Here is a 19,632-nt window from a genome sequence, read left to right on the forward strand (position 1 = left end):
CGCAAAAATAGAGAAAATCAGAAAGGGGGCAAATACTTTTTCATGGCACTGAATATGACCATGGCCAGTTCTGCTGTCTTGTGAAAGACTCATGTAAGGCCTTGCTTCAATTGAGAAATGTTGACCAAATCAGCTGTCCCAGAGCTAGCAAACCTTATTCATCTTGTCAATTAACACAATATTAACACCTATGGAATTTTAACAAATAGTATGGCAAACCAGAATAAAAAAACCCTGTATTGTTCTTGAAAAGGTTATTTGTAGAGCCTTTGAGATTGGGCTCCTGAGTGGGGCAGCATTCTAAGGCAATGCATCTCAGTGCACGAGGTGTCACGACAGTACTTGGTTCAAATCCAGGCTGCATAACATCTCATAGGGTGTCCCATAGGGCAGGGAACAATTGGCCCAGCGTCATCTGTGTTTGGCCAGGGTAGGCCGTCATTGTAAATAAGAATTTGTTCTTAACTGACTTGCCTAGTTAAATAAAAATATAGAACCATTCTTCATGAATGTTCTATAAAGAACAAATAAAATGCCCTTTTTAATGGTTCTTTATAGAACCTTAGGGAACAGTTCTTTATAGCACCATAAACGTTCCATATAGAACCTTATGAACACGGTTCTTTATAGAACCTTACAAAAAGGGTTCTATATAGCACCACAATCTGCTATGGTTAGCCTACAAGCCAAATAACCCTTATTTGGCACTATATATAAAGTTGTTTGTGTGTGTGTATTTATGAAAGAATAACATTATGATTGAGGGTATAAACGATCAAACTGGGCCACTTGAAAACATAAAATGAACACAAATAAAGCAAGTGGCATGTGAAATGATATTGCAAAAACTCTGACTCAGACTTTTGCAAGTGGCCTGTGTGTCGCCCTCGCAATTTTACGGAGAACCGAAAATCTCTTTGTATTGGGCTGTTAAATGCAAGCATGTTCAATCTTGAATCACTTACATCTATTTTATATTGAAATATCTAGGCCTAATGTTTTAACTATGACTCCAAATGTGACATTTCAACCAAGGCATTTGGCATCATCTTCTGAATGCGCGCCTATAGACCCACTTATCAGTTCATTAGGCTGTAAAAAAATGCCGTTAGATGGCATGTGCGACAAAGAGGACGATAAAGCGCCATATGCGGTCAATGTTATTCAAAGTTCAGATGGAACCCTGACTATAATAGTGTTGTTGGGGGCGAATGAGCGCGTCCTCCCAGTCTCTCACTCCCAGTCTCTCACTGCCTGTCTCTCTCATGCGGTTACCGAGACGCAGGCTGGTCGTGCCACCTAAATACCTCAACCAGCTATCTGCTGTTCTGCGTTATCCCCTCTGTGCCGCCGTGTACAGCTTGTGTGATTGTTGCAGAGGATTAGGCTACTCGTTTCTACAAGGTTTTGCTCTGAGCGCAAAATTATCCGCTATAGGTGTTTTGCCAAAAATCAACTAATTCTGAATTGAACAGTAGGCTATTGCTTTTTAATACATTTGTCCTGGTATGCTTTTAATCCTGTGCTATTTTTCAAGTATCTTAAGGAAGAATGGAAATCGATCCAAGTAAGGACGAATTACGATACATCCGAAATATAGGTTTACAGTAAAATTGAGTGAGCGTTTGAGTTTGATTGAATTAACTCAACATAGGCTACATTTGACCAGTTTCGCTGCACCAATATAGTGCCCGTCTTTCAAACTGCTGAGAGACTGGAGAGGTTGTCTCGCACTGAGTGAGTCGCTTTGGAACGCGCACTATCCACAGAGCGAGCCGGTGATGAAAAAGGTCGGGATTGCGATCAGTAGGCTAGCCTATATTGCACATTAAAAACGATTTTGGAATAATGGTGAAGTGAAAATAAGATCGCCGAAGATGCAACATCTCCTTGGTAGAATACACGATGGACAAACGCCTGCCATGAATGGTAAGAAAAGCACCTGTCCGTTTTGGGTGAGGTTTCATCATTATCAAGTCGTTAGAATGGCACATTGAAAAGTCCATTCATTTGTCTAAACATACTTTCTCATAGTAAATTATTATCAACATTTTCTATTAATTTGTGGCAAATCATGGTGCCATCATTGGCAAAATATTTTGATGTTAGATGGAATTACTCTTGTTGTTGTTTAGGATATACTTCTGCATTGTATCATTTTTCACTCGCGCCCCTACCCTAGTCGCCTCCATGCCCCATGGTTAACAAATATTCAACACCCATGATCAAACCAGAATGTAAGATAACAATACCCATATTCATTCAGATTTTCGATTATTTAATAGAAAGGCAAAGAAACAAGTATACGTTTTTAGGGGACATATGAAAGGAGAATGAAATTGGACATGATTATTATCTTAGTATGACCCCAGTGCAGATGAACGACAGTTATTGCTTTTTCTAAATGCATGTTAATGACTATCTGGGCATGTTAACAATTTGGAGCCATCTCTGACCTTAACATATGAACCAATTTTGCACTCTCCTGTGCATGAATGCATACTACACATGTGACCCAGACTAAAGAGTGAACTGCTTGCATGGCTGGAATTTCTGGTTACCTTTCATCAATCTATTAAATAGGATTAGTCAACTTGGGAAAGCAACACCACTGGATACTGTGTTTATGGTACTTGCAGAGTAGCCCTAGTATTTGCTAGTTCTTGAAAAGGACTCCCTATTTCACATATTGAAGTACTTCTGGGAAAGTAATCTGATTCAAAGTGTGGAGTCATCCTGAATAGGATGGGTTCCATTTGGTGGTGTAGATGGAAAGAGCACCATTGAAAAGAAACACCAAAAAATGTGTTGGGTATTGATGTAGCCCATTCTTTTTACTCTCCATTTGAAGCGCTTATGCAATTAAAGTCATTTGTCCAATTTGCACATGCCCATGCCTGCACATGCCACAAGTCATTTGTCCAATTTGTATCATTCTAATGTGTTTTTTCGCGAAGGTTTTAGGGCTGGCCGATATATTGTATTTTAAGGTATGGATCCACATACCGGTATGGATTTTTACAGTACCAACTATAAATCTATTTAGATCAAATTTTAAATAAATTAGAAGTTCTACACATTGGATCACTTCACTGTCAGTTTTTATCCTCTGCCAAGGGATAATCTGCGGTGGAAGGTGGCCGAGCCACCTCGATGTTTGTAACACCATGAGACATCCCGAAAATTGTTCTTCACGCAAACACCTCTGTAGCGTCGGAACAGTTTGGCCTAGAAACTGCAAGTCCCACCGGACTCGTCTGAAGTCGGTACCGTCGAAGTGCCAACTTCTTTTTGTAGCGTCCGAACCGTTTGGGCTTCAAACTGTTGTGACCCTCCCCTCCAATGGCTTAGACTCTTAAGAATCAAAGGGATACTTTCGGATTCTGGCAATGAGTCCCTTTATCTACTTCCCAGAGTCAGATGAACTCTTGGGCACTATTGGCATGCTTCTGTGTCCAGTATCTAGTTGATGACCTTGACTCTCCTGTCAAACGCCATGCAGCCGCCAGTTTAAGAATGTGTGAAGAAAAATAATGAGCACCTTCCACAACATGTTCTCCAAACCTACAGTTCTGCTTCTAAGATAGTTGTGGCACTGCTCCTAGATTCTCAGTCCTGCCAGAGCTGTGTGTGTCAGTCCACAGATGGGTTGGTCAGTACAGTATGGGTGAAGTGTTTTACAGAGGGAAGAAAGCCCTGCGAATACAGGGCCAACAATAGCTTTAATACCTGTACTGTGCATGCAGGAACACTAACTCCTTCCCTGGCAGTGCTAGCTGTTCATGGCCAGAGATCACTACAACATCACGCCAGGCTATACAGAAGGAAAGGGAACCTCGCTATAGTGCTTACTGCGAACCCACTGTCTGCTGTTTTAAGAGATGGCGTTTGCCTCACAGGGATTAGAGGCGTGCCTCTAATTGACTTAACATGAGCCATTTTACACCATACAACCCACAAGCACACTACAAACCCATGGTGACACATGCATGGAGATCCTAGCTCAAATCACCATGATGTGGTGGAGAGGTTAACCAATAAGTAACAGCCAATAAGACCAGAGCCAGATTCCGTCATTTTAAAATGTATGCTGCCTTGTGTGTAAAACAAATGCTGGGCTTAGCCCAATCAAACTGCTAATCTCTTGGTAATCACATATTAGGTACCCCACGTGAGTTTTGTTTACATTTAAGGTAGGCAACATTGAATATGTGCCTTGTATCTTTACTGAAAAATATTCAATATACTTGCAACCATCAGGGAACCGATTTTCTTTATCGCACAACATCTGTATTGCTAACTCATGCATTCATATGAATCCATCCCCTCCTCCCCATCTGTATCTTGGGAGCCTCTGTGAATACACTGTAAATACAGCAGTTCTGTAAACAGTCACGTATTCTTATAATTGTCTTCAAATGACTACATTACAACCACTCTCATAAGTATACTTGATTCCTTATGCAGTTGTCATTTTTGGTCAATTGAATTGAATGACTTAATTTTTAAAGCAGAACTTCAGTATTCATTGTGAAATGGCCTGCGGGTTGGGTTGGATAGTGCCCAGGCAGACAGGTCTTTGGGCTCTCAAATAACACCTCTCTAAGCAGCCCCTGGGCTGGGCCTCTCAGAGGATCTGCTGGCTATAAATAATGGCACATATGTCGCCATGCTTCTGGCTGACGCACACTAAGCCCCATCCTTAGCTGCCTGCACAGTACACTGGGACGCACAGTACAGAGAGCTCAATGCTGTGTGGTATGACTGAGGTGCTGGGTGATAGGATATGTGTGTGAACGGTGGGTTTTGTGTGTGTGTGTGTGGGGGGGGGGGGGAATTGGGGGGTGACATAGGCCTCAGGCGTGCCTCCCTCTTCATCTTTCTCGTCATATTTGTCATTCTTGTTTTATCACTATAACCTCACTCTATCACTGTTGTGTTCTTCATCTCCTCTCTCACTCTTACCCTCTGCCTCTCCACACCCACCCCTTCCCTTTCCTCCCACCCAGCTTGCACTCCTGACTGGCAGACTCTTAACCTGTCAGAGAAAGAGGTTACTGCCACTTTCTTTTGCCAAATATATTTCAGAGAATTTTATAGGCCCGTCAGCAGAAGGAAACAATAGCATCGCCATGGGACATGTAAAGACTGCTTGGTGTGCTAAGCACTGAAATCATGAAAATAGCATTACAGTTTTAAACCACAACACCAACCACAGGGGGACACACACAATTACTACAAAAATGCTGGCCAACAGGCCTGATATCAGGTGTAAGATGGGACAAAAAAAATGAATTCACAAGCTTTTCAGCTACAGGCATTCCCACAATGTCCATATACCAAGTTATAGTGAGTTAACACTTTCATTAATTGTCATGCCCTGACCTTAGAGAGACGTTTATTTTCCTCTAGTTTGGTTGGGTCAGGGTGTGATGTGAGGTGGGCAATCTAGTTTTTCTATTTCTTTGTGTTGAGCCAAGTATGGTTCCTAATCAGAGGCAGCTGTATATAATTGTCTCTGATTAGGAATCATACTTAGGCAGCCTGTAGTGATGATCCATGGCACGAAGCCTCCAGTGATAATCCATGGCACGAAGCCTCCAGTGATGATCCATGGCCCGGAGCCTCCAGTGATGATCCATGGCCCGGAGCCTCCAGTGATGATCCATGGCCCGGAGCCTCCAGTGATGATCCATGGCAAGAAGCCTCCAGTGATGATCCATGGCGCAGAACCTGTAGTGACGATCCACGGCGCAGAGCCTCCTGAGACGGTCTGCAGCCCAGAGTCTTCAGCGGCGGTCTGCAGCCCAGAGTCTTCAGCGGCGGTCTGCAGCCCAGAGTCTTCAGCGGCGGTCTGCAGCCCAGAGTCTTCAGCGGCGGTCTGCAGCCCAGAGTCTTCAGCGGCGGTCTGCAGCCCAACGTCTTCAGCGGCGGTCTGCAGCCCAAGGTCTTCAGCGGCGGTTTCCAGTTCTGAGCCTCCGGCGATGATCCACGGTCTGGTTCCTCCGGCAACACAGAAGCGGGGGGATCAGCGGGTGGAGTGGGGGCAATGCCCGAACCAGAGCCACCGCCAAGAATAGATGCCCACCCGGACCCTCCCCTATAGGTTCAGGTTTGCGGCCGGGAGTCCGCACCATTGGGGGGGGCGGGTACTGTCACGCCCTGACCTTAGAGACGTTTATTTTCCTCTAGTTTGGTTAGGTCAGGGTGTGATGTGGGGTGGGCAATCTAGTTTTTCTATTTCTTTATTTTGGCTGAGTGTGGTTTCCAATCAGAGGCAGCTGTCCATCGTTGTCTCTGATTGGGAACCATACTTAGCCTCTCTAGGGTAGGTGGGACGAAATCGTCCCACCTACTCAACAGCCAGTGCAATCCCGTGGCGCGATATTCAAATACCTTAGAAATGCTATTACTTCAATTTCTCAAACATATGACTATTTTACACCATTTTAAAGACAAGACTCTCGTTAACCTGTTGGGGCTAGGGGGCAGTATTTGCACGGCCGGAGAAAAAACGTACCCGATTTAATCTGGTTACTACTCCTGCCCAGTAACTAGAATATGCATATAATTATTGGCTTTGGATAGAAAACACCCTAAAGTTTCTAAAACTGTTTGAATGGTGTCTGTGAGTATAACAGAACTCATTTGGCAGGCCAAAACCTGAGAAGATTCCTTACAGGAAGTGGCCTGTCTGACCATTTCTTGCCCTCCTTGATCATCAGCAAGCGTCCCACCTAGCCCATAGAGGTTAATCTAACCACACTGTCCGATTTCAAAAAGGCTTTACAACGAAAGCAAAACATTAGATTGTCAGCAGAGTACCCAGCCAGAAATAATCAGACACCCATTTTTCAAGCTAGCATATAATGTCACATAAACCCAAACCACAGCTAAATGCAGCACTAACCTGCAGCACTAACCTTTGATGATCTTCATCAGATGACACTCCATATTTATATCAAAAACCAGCTTTTTACATTAGCATGTGATGTTCAGAACTAGCATACCCACCGCAAACTTCCGGTGAATTTACTAAATTACTCACGATAAACGTTCACAAAAAACATAACAATTATTTTAAGAATTATAGATACAGAACTCCTTTATGCAATCGCTATGTCCGATTTTAAAATAGCTTTTCGGCAAAAGCACATTTTGCAATATTCTGAGTAGATAGCTCGCCATCACGGGCTAGCTATTTTGACACCCACCAAGTGTGGCACTCACCAAACTCAGATTTACTATAAGAAGAATTGGATTACCTTTGCTGTTCTTCGTCAGAATGCACTCCCAGGACTTCTACTTCAATAACAAATGTTGGTTTGGTTCAAAATAATCCATAGTTATGTTCAAATATCCTCTGTTTTGTTTGTGCGTTCAAGACACTATCCGAAGGGTAACAAAGGGTGACGCGCCGGCGCGTATCGTGACAAAAAAATTCTAAATATTCCATTACCGTACTTCGAAGCATGTCAAACGCTGTTTAAAATCAATTTTTATGCGATTTTTCTCGTAAAAAAGCGATAATATTCCGACCGGGAAACCCTGTTTTCGTTCAAAGACTAAAAATCTAAAATGGACTCTTCTCGTGCACGCGCGCACCAGTCTCATTGTTCTCAGATCGACCACTTACCAAATGCGCTACTGTTTTTCAGCCATGGCCTGCAAAGTCATCATTCAACATTCTGCCGCCTTCTGAGAGCCTATGGGAGCCGTAGGAAGTGTCACGTTACAGCAGAGATCCTCAGTTTTCAATAAAGAGAGTGTAGAAGGCCAAGAAATGGTCAGAGAGGGCACTTCCTGTAAGGAATCTTCTCAGGTTTTTGCCTGCCATATGAGTTCTGTTATACTCACAGACACCATTCAAACTGTTTTAGAAACTTTAGGGTATTTTCTATCCAAATCAAACAATTATATGCATATTCTAGTTTCTGGGCAGTAGTAATAACCAGATTAAATCAGGTACATTTTTTATCCGGCCGTGCAAATACTGCCCCCTACCCTAGAGAGGTTAAGCAGCCCTTTTTCCCTCCTTGAGTTGTGGGATCTTGTTTTTGTGTAGCTACCTTTGAGCAGCCCCAGAATGTCACTTTTTCGATTTTCTCCTGTTTGTTGTTTTGGTGAGTTTCATTTTCATTAAAAAGATGTGGAATTCCATGCACGCTGCGCCTTGGCTGATCTATGACAGGGAGTTCGAAGATAGCGATCGTGACATTAATGGTGTAAATTCCTCCTGTAAATAAGGCATTTATAACACTTTTGATAATGCAACACCCATGAAGGTGTGATGACGGGTTTCATAAAGGGTATTATTAAAGGCCTTAGGTATACCCTCTTGAAGTAATGTGTTTTCATATAGCATGGTTGGAACAAATAACAAAGAGTAGCATCATCTGATAGCAAAAATATGGCTAAATATGAATTTATATCAGTCCCCTTCTAAAACTTAGCATGCATTTCAAAAGAGTGACAACATCGCTGGTCAATCAAATAATTATCATATACATTATTCTTACAGAATTTTCACTTGGGCGAGGATATTGGACATTTAATGAAAGCCTATTGGATGATAACTTTTATCTAGGACAGAAGTTATAACTGACTTTTTCCGACATAACATAGAGCAGATCCCTTATTGTATGGGACACTTTTAAATGTGCCTTTAGTGGCCATGCAATTCAATACTCATCTCTAAAACAAAAGCAATTTAGGTCAAAAGAGTCCTTATTAACAAAGGAAATAAAAGGACTAACAGTTCAGATATATAGCAATACAAACTGTACCATAGAGGCACAGGATATGTTAGAGGAAAAACAAAAAGAAATGGAGGAACTTATTCAAGAAAGATAAAGTGTAATGTATTCTAAAAAAATAAAGTGAACTTGATGGAATATTGGGAAAAATGCACCAAATTCTTTTTACATTTTCAACTTAGAAATGCTACCAAAAATAATTTACAGAAACTTCTTACAAACTACATATTCACCATTCAATATTTTGAAAGAGGATGTAAAGTACTTTAAGCATATGCTTTTGTTTCAGTCTCCTCCATTTCCACTAACCGAAGTCATTGTATGGATTTTTTTCTATTAATAATGTAAAATTAACATCTGTAAAGAAAGACTCATGTGAAGGCCAAATTTCAGAGGAGGAACTTCTTGATGCAATTAAAGCCTTTAAGTCCGGGAAAGCTCCAGGGCTGGATGGCATACCAGTTGAGGTATACCAAACCTTTTTTATGTACTCAGAGGAATGATATTAGTATGTTTTAACCACTCCTATAAACATTTTTGATGATCAGATACTCAACAAGAAGGTCTGATTTAATTATTACTGAAACAGGGGAAAAAAATATCTAGGCCATTTAGCAAAATGCATAGCACATATATTGTAATTTAAAAGGTATTGTTGGATATTATTCATCCTAATCAGACAGGTTTTTTACACGGATGATAGGTTGAAGATAATATAAGACAAGTACTGGAAACAATATAACACTATGAAAAATCTGGGAAACCAGGCCTGCTGACTTTGAAAAGTATTTGGTAAAGTACAACTGGAATTTATACATAAATGCCTGGAATATTTCAATTTTGGAGATTCTCTTATACAATGGGTTAAAGTTATGTATTGTAACCCTAGGTGTAAAATAGTAAATAATGGCTACTTCTCAGAAAGTATTAAACTGTCAAGAGGAGTAAAACAAGGTTGTCCACTATCGGCATGTCTATTTACTGTATTATGGCCATCGAAATGTTAGCTTTAATATCCGATCCAACAAAAATATCAAGGGGCTAGAAATCCACGGCTTAAAAGCAAAAGTGTCATTGTACGCTGATGATTCATGTTTTCTTTTAAATCCACAATTTAGATTCCTCCAAGGTTCTTAGAAACTTTTTCTAACCACTCTGGATTACAACCAAATAATGATAAGTATACTATATTACTTATTGGATCACAAAAAAATACAACTTGTGTACTTTACCAATAAAATTGTCTGACGGTGATGTGGGACATACTTGGTATTCAAAGGAATTATCTCACTGAAATATATTTTTATAGAAAGTTAGCAACAACAGATACGATCTTGATACTATGGAAAGAAAAATATCTGTCTATTTGTGGAAAAATCACCCTGATTAACTCTTTAGTCATATCGTAATTTACAGTTGAAGTCGGAAGTTTACATACACCTTAAACTCAGTTTTTCACAATTCCTGACACTTAATTCTAGTAAAAATTCCACTTTATTTTAAGAATGTGAAATGTCAGAAAAATAGTAGAGAGAACGATTTATTTCAGCATTTATTTCTTTCATCACATTCCCAGTGGGTCAGAAGTTTACATACACTCAATTAGTATTTGGTAGCATTGCCTCTAAATTGTTTAACTTGGGTCAAACGTTTCAGGTAGCCTTCCACAAACTTCCCACAATAAGTTGGGTGAATTTTGGCCCATTCCTCCTGACAGAGCTGGTGTAACTGAGTCAGGTTTGTAGGCCTCCTTGCTCGCCCACAATTTTTCAGTTCTGCCCACAAATTTTCTATAGGATTGAGGGCAGGGCTTTGTGATGGCCACTCCAATACCTTGACTTTGTTGTCCTTAAGCCATTTTGCCACAACTTTGGAAGTATACTTGGGGTCATTGTCCATTTGGAAGACCCATTTGCGACCAAGCTTTAACTTCCTGACTGATGTCTTGAGATGTTGCTTCAATATATCCACAACATTTTCCTACCTCATGATGCCATCTATTTTGTGTAGTGCACCAGTCCCTCCTGCAGCAAAGCACCCCCCACAACATGATGCTGCCACCTCCGTGCTTCATAGTTAGGATGGTGTTCTTCGGCTTGCAAGCCTTCCCCTTTTTTCATCAAAACTTCTTGCGGATCAGTGGGATGCTAGCGTCTCATTTCGACAACTTCCGGTGAAATTGCAGAGCGAGAAATTCAAATGACAGAAATAGTGATATTTAACATTCATGAAAATACAAGTGTCATACATCAGTTAAAAGCTTAACTTCTTGTTAATCCAGCCGCTGTGTCAGATTTCAAAAAGGCTTTACGGCGAAAGCACAACATGCGATTATCTGAGGACAGCGCCCAGCACAAAAAAGCATTAAAAACATTTTCCAACCAGGCAGATGTGCTACGATAGTCAGAAATAGTGATAAAATAAATCACTTACCTTTGAAGATCTTCTTCTGTTGGCACTCCAACAGGTCCCAGCTACATCATAAATGGTAATTTTGTTCGATAAAGTCCGTCTTTATATCCTCAAAAACTCAGTTTAGCTGGCGCGCTTCATTCAATAATCCACCGGTTTTCCTCCTTCAAAATGCTAACAAAATTAATCCCAAACGTTACCAATAAACTTCTCCAAACAAGTCAAACAACTTTTATAAATCAAACCTCAGGTACCCTAATACGTAAATAAACGTTAAAAATTAAGACGGAGAAACGTTATTGTCATTACCGGAGATAAACAACAAAGTATGGGCATTCGCCAGTACACGTAACAAACACTACAGCCAAAATGAGAGCACTTAGAAAAACTACAAATTCTAGTTCATTTTTCCAAAAACAAGCTTGAAACTCTTTCTAAAGACTGTTGACATCTAGTGGAAGCCCTAGGAACTGCAATCTGGGAGGTTTTCCCTTCATATTAATAATGACAGCCATTGGAATAAATGGTGGGCTGAATCTTTTTTTTCTGGATGGTTTGTCCTTGGGTTTTTGCCTGCCATATCAGTTCTGTTATACTCATAGGCATTATTTTAACAGTTTTAGAAACTTTATAGTGTTTCCTATCCAGATCTACCAATTATATGCATATCGTAGCTTCAGGGCCTGAGTAACAGGCAGTTTACTTTGGGCACGCTTGTCATCCAGACGTCAAAATACTGCCCCCTCGCCCAAAGATGGTCATTATGTCCAAACAGTTCTATTTTTTTTCATCAGAGCAGAGGACATTTCTCCAAAAAGTACGATATTTGTCCCCATGTGTAGTTGCAAACCATAGTCTGGCTATTTTATGGCGGTTTTGGAGCAGTGGCTTCTTCCTTGCTGAGTGGCCTTTCAGGTTATGTCGATATAGGACTCGTTTTATTGTAGATATAGATACTTTTGTACCTGTTTCCTCCAGCATCTTCACAAGGTCCTTTGCTGTTGTTCTGGGATTGATTTGCATTTTCACACCAAAGTACGTTCATCTCTAGGAGACAACGTGTCTCCTTCCTGAGCAGTATGACGGCTGCGTGGCCCCATGGTGCTTATACTTGCGTACTATTGTTTGTACAGATGAACGTGGTACCTTCAGGCATTTGGAAATTGCTCCCAAGGATGAACCAGACTTGTGGAGGTCTGAGGTCTTGGCTGATTTATTTTGATTTTCCTATGATGTCAAGCAAAGAGGCACTGAGTTTGAAGATAGGCCTTGAAATACATCCACAGGTACACCTCCAATTGACTCAAATGATGTCAATTAGCTTATCAGAAGCTTCTAAAGCCATGACATAATTTTCTGGAATTTTGCTCGCTGTTTAAAGGCATAGTCAAGTTAGTGTATGTAAACTTCTGACCCACTGGAATTGTGATACAGTGAATTATAAGTGAAGTAATCTGTCTGTAAACAATTGTTTGAAAAATGACTTGTGTCATGCACAAAGTAGATGTCCTAACCAACTTGCCAAAACTATAGTTTGTTAACAAGAAATTTGTGGAGTGGTTGAAAAACGAGTTTTAATGACTCCAACCTAAGTGTATGTAAACTTCAACTGTACCTATTTGCTTATGGCCTTACCTACACCTAGCGACTTGTTTTAAATTATATGAGCAAAAAATCTTTCATTTCATTTGGAATGGCAATCCAGACAAAATTAAACGGGCCTATTTGTATAATTAATATGGGCAGATTAAATATGAAATATTAAAGCATTAGACCTCTCACTAAAGGCTTCAGTCATACAAAAGTTGTACTTAAATCCAAACTGGTACTCTAGCAAATTAGCAAGAATGTCTCACCGAATGTTCAAGAATAGCCTTTTTCCCTTTATTCAGATTACAACCTCTCACTTTCAGTTAATTGAAAATCAAATCATATATATATATATATATATACTGCTCAAAAAAATAAAGGGAACACTTAAACAACACATCCTAGATCTGAATTAAAGAAATAATCTTATTAAATACTTTTTTCTTTACATAGTTGAATGTGCTGACAACAAAATCACACAAAAATAATCAATGGAAATCCAATTTATCAACCCATGGAGGTCTGGATTTGGAGTCATACTCAAAATTAAAGTGGAAAACCACACTACAGGCTGATCCAACTTTGATGTAATGTCCTTAAAACAAGTCAAAATGAGGCTCAGTAGTGTGTGTGGCCTCCACGTGCCTGTATGACCTCCCTACAATGCCCGGGCATGCTCCTGATGAGGTGGCGGATGGTCTCCTGAGGGATCTCCTCCCAGACCTGGACTAAAGCATCCGCCAACTCCTGGACAGTCTGTGGTGCAACGTGGCGTTGGTGGATGGAGCAAGACATGATGTCCCAGATGTGCTCAATTGGATTCAGGTCTGGGGAACGGGCGGGCCAGTCCATAGCATCAATGCCTTCCTCTTGCAGGAACTGCTGACACACTCCAGCCACATAAGGTCTAGCATTGTCTTGCATTAGGAGGAACCCAGGGCCAACCGCACCAGCATATGGTCTCACAAGGGGTCTGAGGATCTCATCTCGGTACCTAATGGCAGTCAGGCTACCTCTGGCGAGCACATGGAGGGCTGTGTGGCCCCCCAAAGAAACGCCACCCCACACCATGACTGACCCACCGCCAAACCGGTCATGCTGGAGGATGTTGCAGGCAGCAGAACGTTCTCCACGGCATCTCCAGACTCTGTCACGTCTGTCACGTGCTCAGTGTGAACCTGCTTTCATCTGTGAAGAGCACAGGGCGCCAGTGGCGAATTTGCCAATCTTGGTGTTCTCTGGCAAATGCCAAACGTCCTGCACGGTGTTGGGCTGTAAGCACAACCCCCACCTGTGGACGTCGGGCCCTCATACCACCCTCATGGAGTCTGTTTCTGACCATTTGAGCAGACACATGCACATTTGTGGCCTGCTGGAGGTCATTTTGCAGGGCTCTGGCAGTGCTTCTCCTGCTCCTCCTTGCACAAAGGCGGAGGTAGCGGTCCTGCTGCTGGGTTGTTGCCCTCCTACGGCCTCCTCCACGTCTCCTGATGTACTGGTCTGTCTCCTGGTAGCGCCTCCATGCTCTGGACACTACGCTGACAGACACAGCAAACCTTCTTGCCACAGCTCGCATTGATGTGCCATCCTGGATGAGCTGCACTACCTGAGCCACTTGTGTGGGTTGTAGACTCCGTCTCATGCTACCACTAGAGTGAAAGCACTGCCAGCATTCAAAAGTGACCAAAACATCAGCCAGGAAGCATAGGAACTGAGAAGTGGTCTGTGGTCCCCACCTGCAGAACCCCTCCTTTATTGGGGGTGTCTTGCTAATTGCCTATAATTTCCACTTGTTGTCTATTCCATTTGCACAACAGCATGTGAAATTTATTGTCAATCAGTGTTGCTTCCTAAGTGGACAGTTTGATTTCACAGAAGTGTGATTGACTTGAAGTTACATTGTGTTGTTTAAGTGTTCCCTTTATTTTTTTGAGCAGTATATATATATATATATTAGAGGTCAACCGATTAATCGGAATGGCCGATTAATTAGGGCCGATTTCAAGTTTTCATAACAATCGGTAATCGGTATTTTTGGCCACCGATTTTGCCGATATATTTATTTTTTAAACATTTTTAACATTTTTTTTTACACCTTTATTTAACTAGGCAAGTCAGATTAAGAACACATTCTTATTTTCAATGACGGCCTAGGAACGGGGGTTAACTGCCTTGTTCAGGGGGGATTTGTTTTTGCAACCTTCCGGTTACTAATCCAATCCAACGCACAAGGAGCCTGTATGGCAGCCTGCATACCTGTTACGCGAGGGCAGCAAGAAGCCAAGGTAAGTTGCTAGCTAGCATTAAACTTATCTTATAAAAAAATATAAATCTTAACATAATCACTAGTTAACTACACATGGTTGATGATATTACTAGTTTATCTAACGTGTCCTGCGTTGCATATAATCGATGCGGTGCCTGTTAATTTATCATTGAATCATAGCCTATTTCGCCAAACGGGTGTTGATTTAACAAGCGCATTTGCGAAAAAAGCACTGTCCTTGCACCAATGTACCTAACCATAAACATCAATCCCTTTCTTTAAAATCAATAAACAAGTATATATTTTTAAACCTGCATATTTAGTTAATATTGCCTGCTAACATGAAATTGTGTCACATCTCTAGCGTTCATTGCACGCAGAGTCAGGGTATATGTAACAGTTTGGGCCGCCTGGCTCGTTGCGAACTAATTTGCCAGAATTTTACGTAATTATGACATAATATTGACATAACATAACTCGTAAGCATTCATTCAGACATCACTTTCGTGCATTTTGCCAGCAGCTCTTCGCTGTGTTTCAAGCTGTTTATGACTTCAAACCGGATGGGTATAATTTGTGGAACGTTCCAACAGGAATCTATTCCAAAAACTTTGTAAATAACAAGGTTGCCAAAAAACAACGCATACAAAGTTGTATAGCGGCAGAATAAGATACCGGGTAGTGAGTGGTCTATTTCATTGCGTTTTTCACTCATCACATTTATTCCGAAAAATGTCTGTCCTCACTCTGGTTGCCTATAGACAAACAGAATAAGCTACGTGGTGAGTTGATGCCTATTCGGCAGCTAGTTAGCTAGGTTTGTATGCGTTGCTACTTTGTATGCGTTGTTGGTTGGCAACCTTTTACTTTACGTTTTTTGGAACAGATTCCTGTTGGAACATTCCACAAATTATACCCACCCCTTCAAGCCTGTCAACTCTCAAGATTAGGCTGGTGTAACCGATGTGAAATGGCTAGCTAGTTAGCGGGGTGCGCGCTAATAGCGTTTCAAACATCACTCGCTCTGAGACTTGGAGTAGTTGTTTCCCTTCCTCTGCATGGGTAACACTGCTTCGAGGGTGGCTGTTGTCGATGTGTTCCTGGTTCGAGCCCAGGTAGGAGCGAGGAGAGGGACGGAAGCTATACTGTTACACTGGCAATACTAAAGTGCCTATAAGAACATCCAATAGTCAAAGGTATATGAAATACAAATCGTATAGAGAGAAATAGTCCTATAATTCCTATAACTACAACCTAAAACTTACCTGGGAATATTGAAGACTCATGTTAAAAGGAACCACCAGCTTTCATATGTTCCCATGTTCTGAGCAAGGAACTTAAACCTTAGCTTTTTTACATGGCACATATTGCACTTTTACTTTCTTCTCCAACACTTTGTTTTGCATTATTTAAACCAAATTGAACATGTTTCATTATTTATTTGAGGATAAATTGATTTTATTGATGTATTATATTAAGTTAAAATAAGTGTTAATTCAGTATTGTTGTAATTATCATTATTATAAATAAAAATAATAGATTTTTTAGCAACAAGTCCTAAAACCTGTTTTTATTTGGTCATTATGGTGTCTTGTGTGTCGATTGATGAGGGGAAAAAACAATTTAATACATTTTAGAATAAGGCTGTAACTTAACAAAAAAAGTAAATCGGTCTGAATTCTCTCTGAAGGCACTGTATGCTGTTGCTAGGATGTCTTTGCTCTCATCTCTGGGTTGAGTGTTGTTTGGTGCTGTGTCATGAATGGTCAGAGTGCCCTCACTGTTGTGCCTGCCAGTGGAGGCTACTAGCCTGAATGTCAGTCAGAGCAGAAAAGGCATTAGACTAAAAGGCTCAAGAGATGAAGTATCCCCTGCACAGCACAGACAGGCACTGCACTCAACTATATAGGCCTAGCCTGGTCTCCCTAACTGCCTTATTCATCATGTTGGACAAGACAGCAGCAAGTCTAATTTGTCATTACAGCCACTACAATGTCTCCTCATCAGCCATTTATTCTGTCCTTGGACCAGTAGCATCCCTAAAACTGGGATTAGAAGGTCATGCCTGCCAGCCCACTCCATCACCCAGTGTACAGAAACATGTATGGGAGGAGAGGGGTATTCAAACAAAGGGATAGAGGTGGATTATACACAGGACGGAGATGGAGAAGATCTATTGAACTTATGCAAGATTAACCTGTTATGGCTAGGGGGCAGTATTTTCACAGCCGGATAAAAAACGTACCCGATTTAATCTGATTATTACTCCTGCCCAGAAACTAGAATATGAATATAATTATTAGCTTTGGATAGAAAACACTCCAAAGTTTCTAAAACTGTTTGAATGGTGTCTGTGAGTATAACAGAACTCATTTGGCAGGCCAAAACCTGAGAAGATTCCATGCAGGAAGTGCCCTGTCTGACAATTTCTTGCCCTTCTTGATTATCTCTATCCATTACAGAGGATCTCTGCTGTTACGTGACACTTCCTACGGCTCCCATGGGCTCTCAGAAGGCGGCAAAAAGCTGAATCGTGGCTTTGCAGGCTCTGGTTGAAAAAAAGTAGCGCTTTTGGATAGTGGCTGGTTACAGTACTGTGAGACTCAGGCTCGTGCCCGCGTCGACAGAATGCTTTGTTTTCTTTCGTCTTTTTACCTAAACGCAGATTCCCTGTCGGAATATTATCGCTTTTTTACGAGAAAAATGGCATAAAAATTGATTTTAAACAGCGGTTGACATGCTTCGAAGTACGGTAATGGAATATTTAGAAATCTTTTGTCACGAATTGCGCCATGCTCGTGACCCTTATTTACACTTCGGATAGTGTCTTGAACGCACGAACAAAACGCCGCTATTTGGATATAACGATGGATTATTTTGGACCAAACCAACATTTGTTGTTGAAGTAGCAGTCCTGGGAGTGCATTCTGACGAAGACAACAAAGGTAATCAAACTTTTGTAATAGTAAATCGGAGTTTGGTCAGGGCTAAACTTGGTCGGTGTCTAAATGGCTAGCCGTGATGGCTGGGCTATCTACTGAGAATATTGCAAAATGTGCTTTCACCAAAAAGCTATTTTAAAATCGGACATATCGAGTGCATAGAGGAGTTCTGTATCTATAATTCTTAAAATAATTGTTATGTTTTTTGTGAACGTTTATCGTGAGTAATTTAGTAAATTCACCGGATGTTTGTGGGGGTTATGCTAGTTCTGAACGTCACATGCTAATGTAAAAAAGCTGTTTTTTGATATAAATATGAACTTGATTGAACAAAACATGCATGCATTGTATAACATAATGTCCTAGGGTTGTCATCTGATGAAGATCATCAAAGGTTAGTGCTGCATTTAGCTGTGGTTTTGTTTTTTGTGACATTATATGCTCGCTTGAAAAATGGGTGTCTGATTATTTCTGGCTGGGTACTCTGCTGACATAATCTAATGTTTTGCTTTCGCTGTAAAGCCTTTTTGAAATCGGACAGTGTGGTTAGATTAACGAGAGTCTTGTCTTTAAATAGCTGTAAAATAGTCATATGTTTGAGAAATTGAAGTAATAGCATTTCTAAGGTATTTGAAAATCGCGCCACTGGATTAGACTGGCTGTTGCGTAGGTGGGACGAATTCGTCCCGCCTAGCCCAGAGAAGTTTTAAGCAGTAAAACACGGGCTAGCATGAATAATTATGTAATTGTCCACGACACTCCCCGTCCGAAAGTTGGAGAATTTAGCATTTTTTAAACACCTGAAACAGCGGTTTCCTGCCATCTAGAGCAATTGATGCTTAATTCTATGTCAAAAATGCGTATTTTTCCTGCATATCTAAGCATACCTGTTTTTCTTTTTAACTAAATATGCTTCTCCGCACCACCTGTCAGAAGTGAAAAAGGTTTTTGAGGCTCCGGTGTCCGGGAGAGAGGCTGCCCGGAAGTTAGTCCAACTTCGGCAGGGCTCCCTCAGTGTGGCAGACTATGTGGTGGAGTTCCGCACGCTGGCAGCGTTCCTGCATGGATTATCGGCGGGGGTAAAGGACGAGCTTGCAGCCCGGGAACTACCGACGGATCTCGACTCACTCATCGCCTTAACAATCCAGATCGATGGACGGTTACGGGAACGTAGGAAGGAAAAGATGTCTGATTGTGGTTCCAATCGATTACTCAAAGATCCCACCTTGCATCTGATGAACTCCGGAAGTCCCCGAGAGGACCGAGCTTACCCGAGTTCCTCCAAGAGCCTCCAAAGACTGCCGAGTTGCCTCTTCCCGAGCCGATGCAGCTCGGCAGGGCTAAACTGCCTCCAGCCTAACGCGTACGCGGAAACATGAATCCAATATATCAAATATGAATTTGTAGACAAATTAGATATTGAATTATATTTAGTTGTCAATTCAACCACATATCAACATTTGAAGGAGATGTGATTTATGCTTTAAATTGGGGCCACCCCTTCCCGTTCTTATCCCGGTAACGGGATTGCTTCACAAGATACATGGCGCGAAATTCAAAACAGCAAAAATCTAATAATTTCAATTTCTCAAACAATCAACTATTTTACACCATTTGAAAGATAAACATCCCCTTAATCCAACCACATTGTCCGTTTTCAAAGAGG

The 19,632-nt window shown here is 41.2% G+C and overlaps 1 protein-coding gene across 2 annotated transcripts in view; it reads left to right on the top strand.

Annotated features, from left to right (window-relative positions):
* The first annotated feature begins 1,193 nt into the window (after positions 1–1,193).
* Positions 1,194–19,632, top strand: part of LOC106596863 (leucine-rich repeat and fibronectin type-III domain-containing protein 2) — a 197,290-nt gene continuing 178,851 nt past the window's right edge. For both annotated transcript variants that reach the window (XM_045695816.1, XM_045695817.1), the window contains exon 1: positions 1,194–1,929. The gene's annotated coding sequence lies outside the window, so the exon portion shown is untranslated. The remainder of the gene's footprint in view (positions 1,930–19,632) is intronic.

The sequence above is a fragment of the Salmo salar genome, chromosome ssa15 (genome assembly GCF_905237065.1).
Source record: "Salmo salar chromosome ssa15, Ssal_v3.1, whole genome shotgun sequence".
NCBI classification, from domain to species: domain Eukaryota; kingdom Metazoa; phylum Chordata; class Actinopteri; order Salmoniformes; family Salmonidae; genus Salmo; species Salmo salar.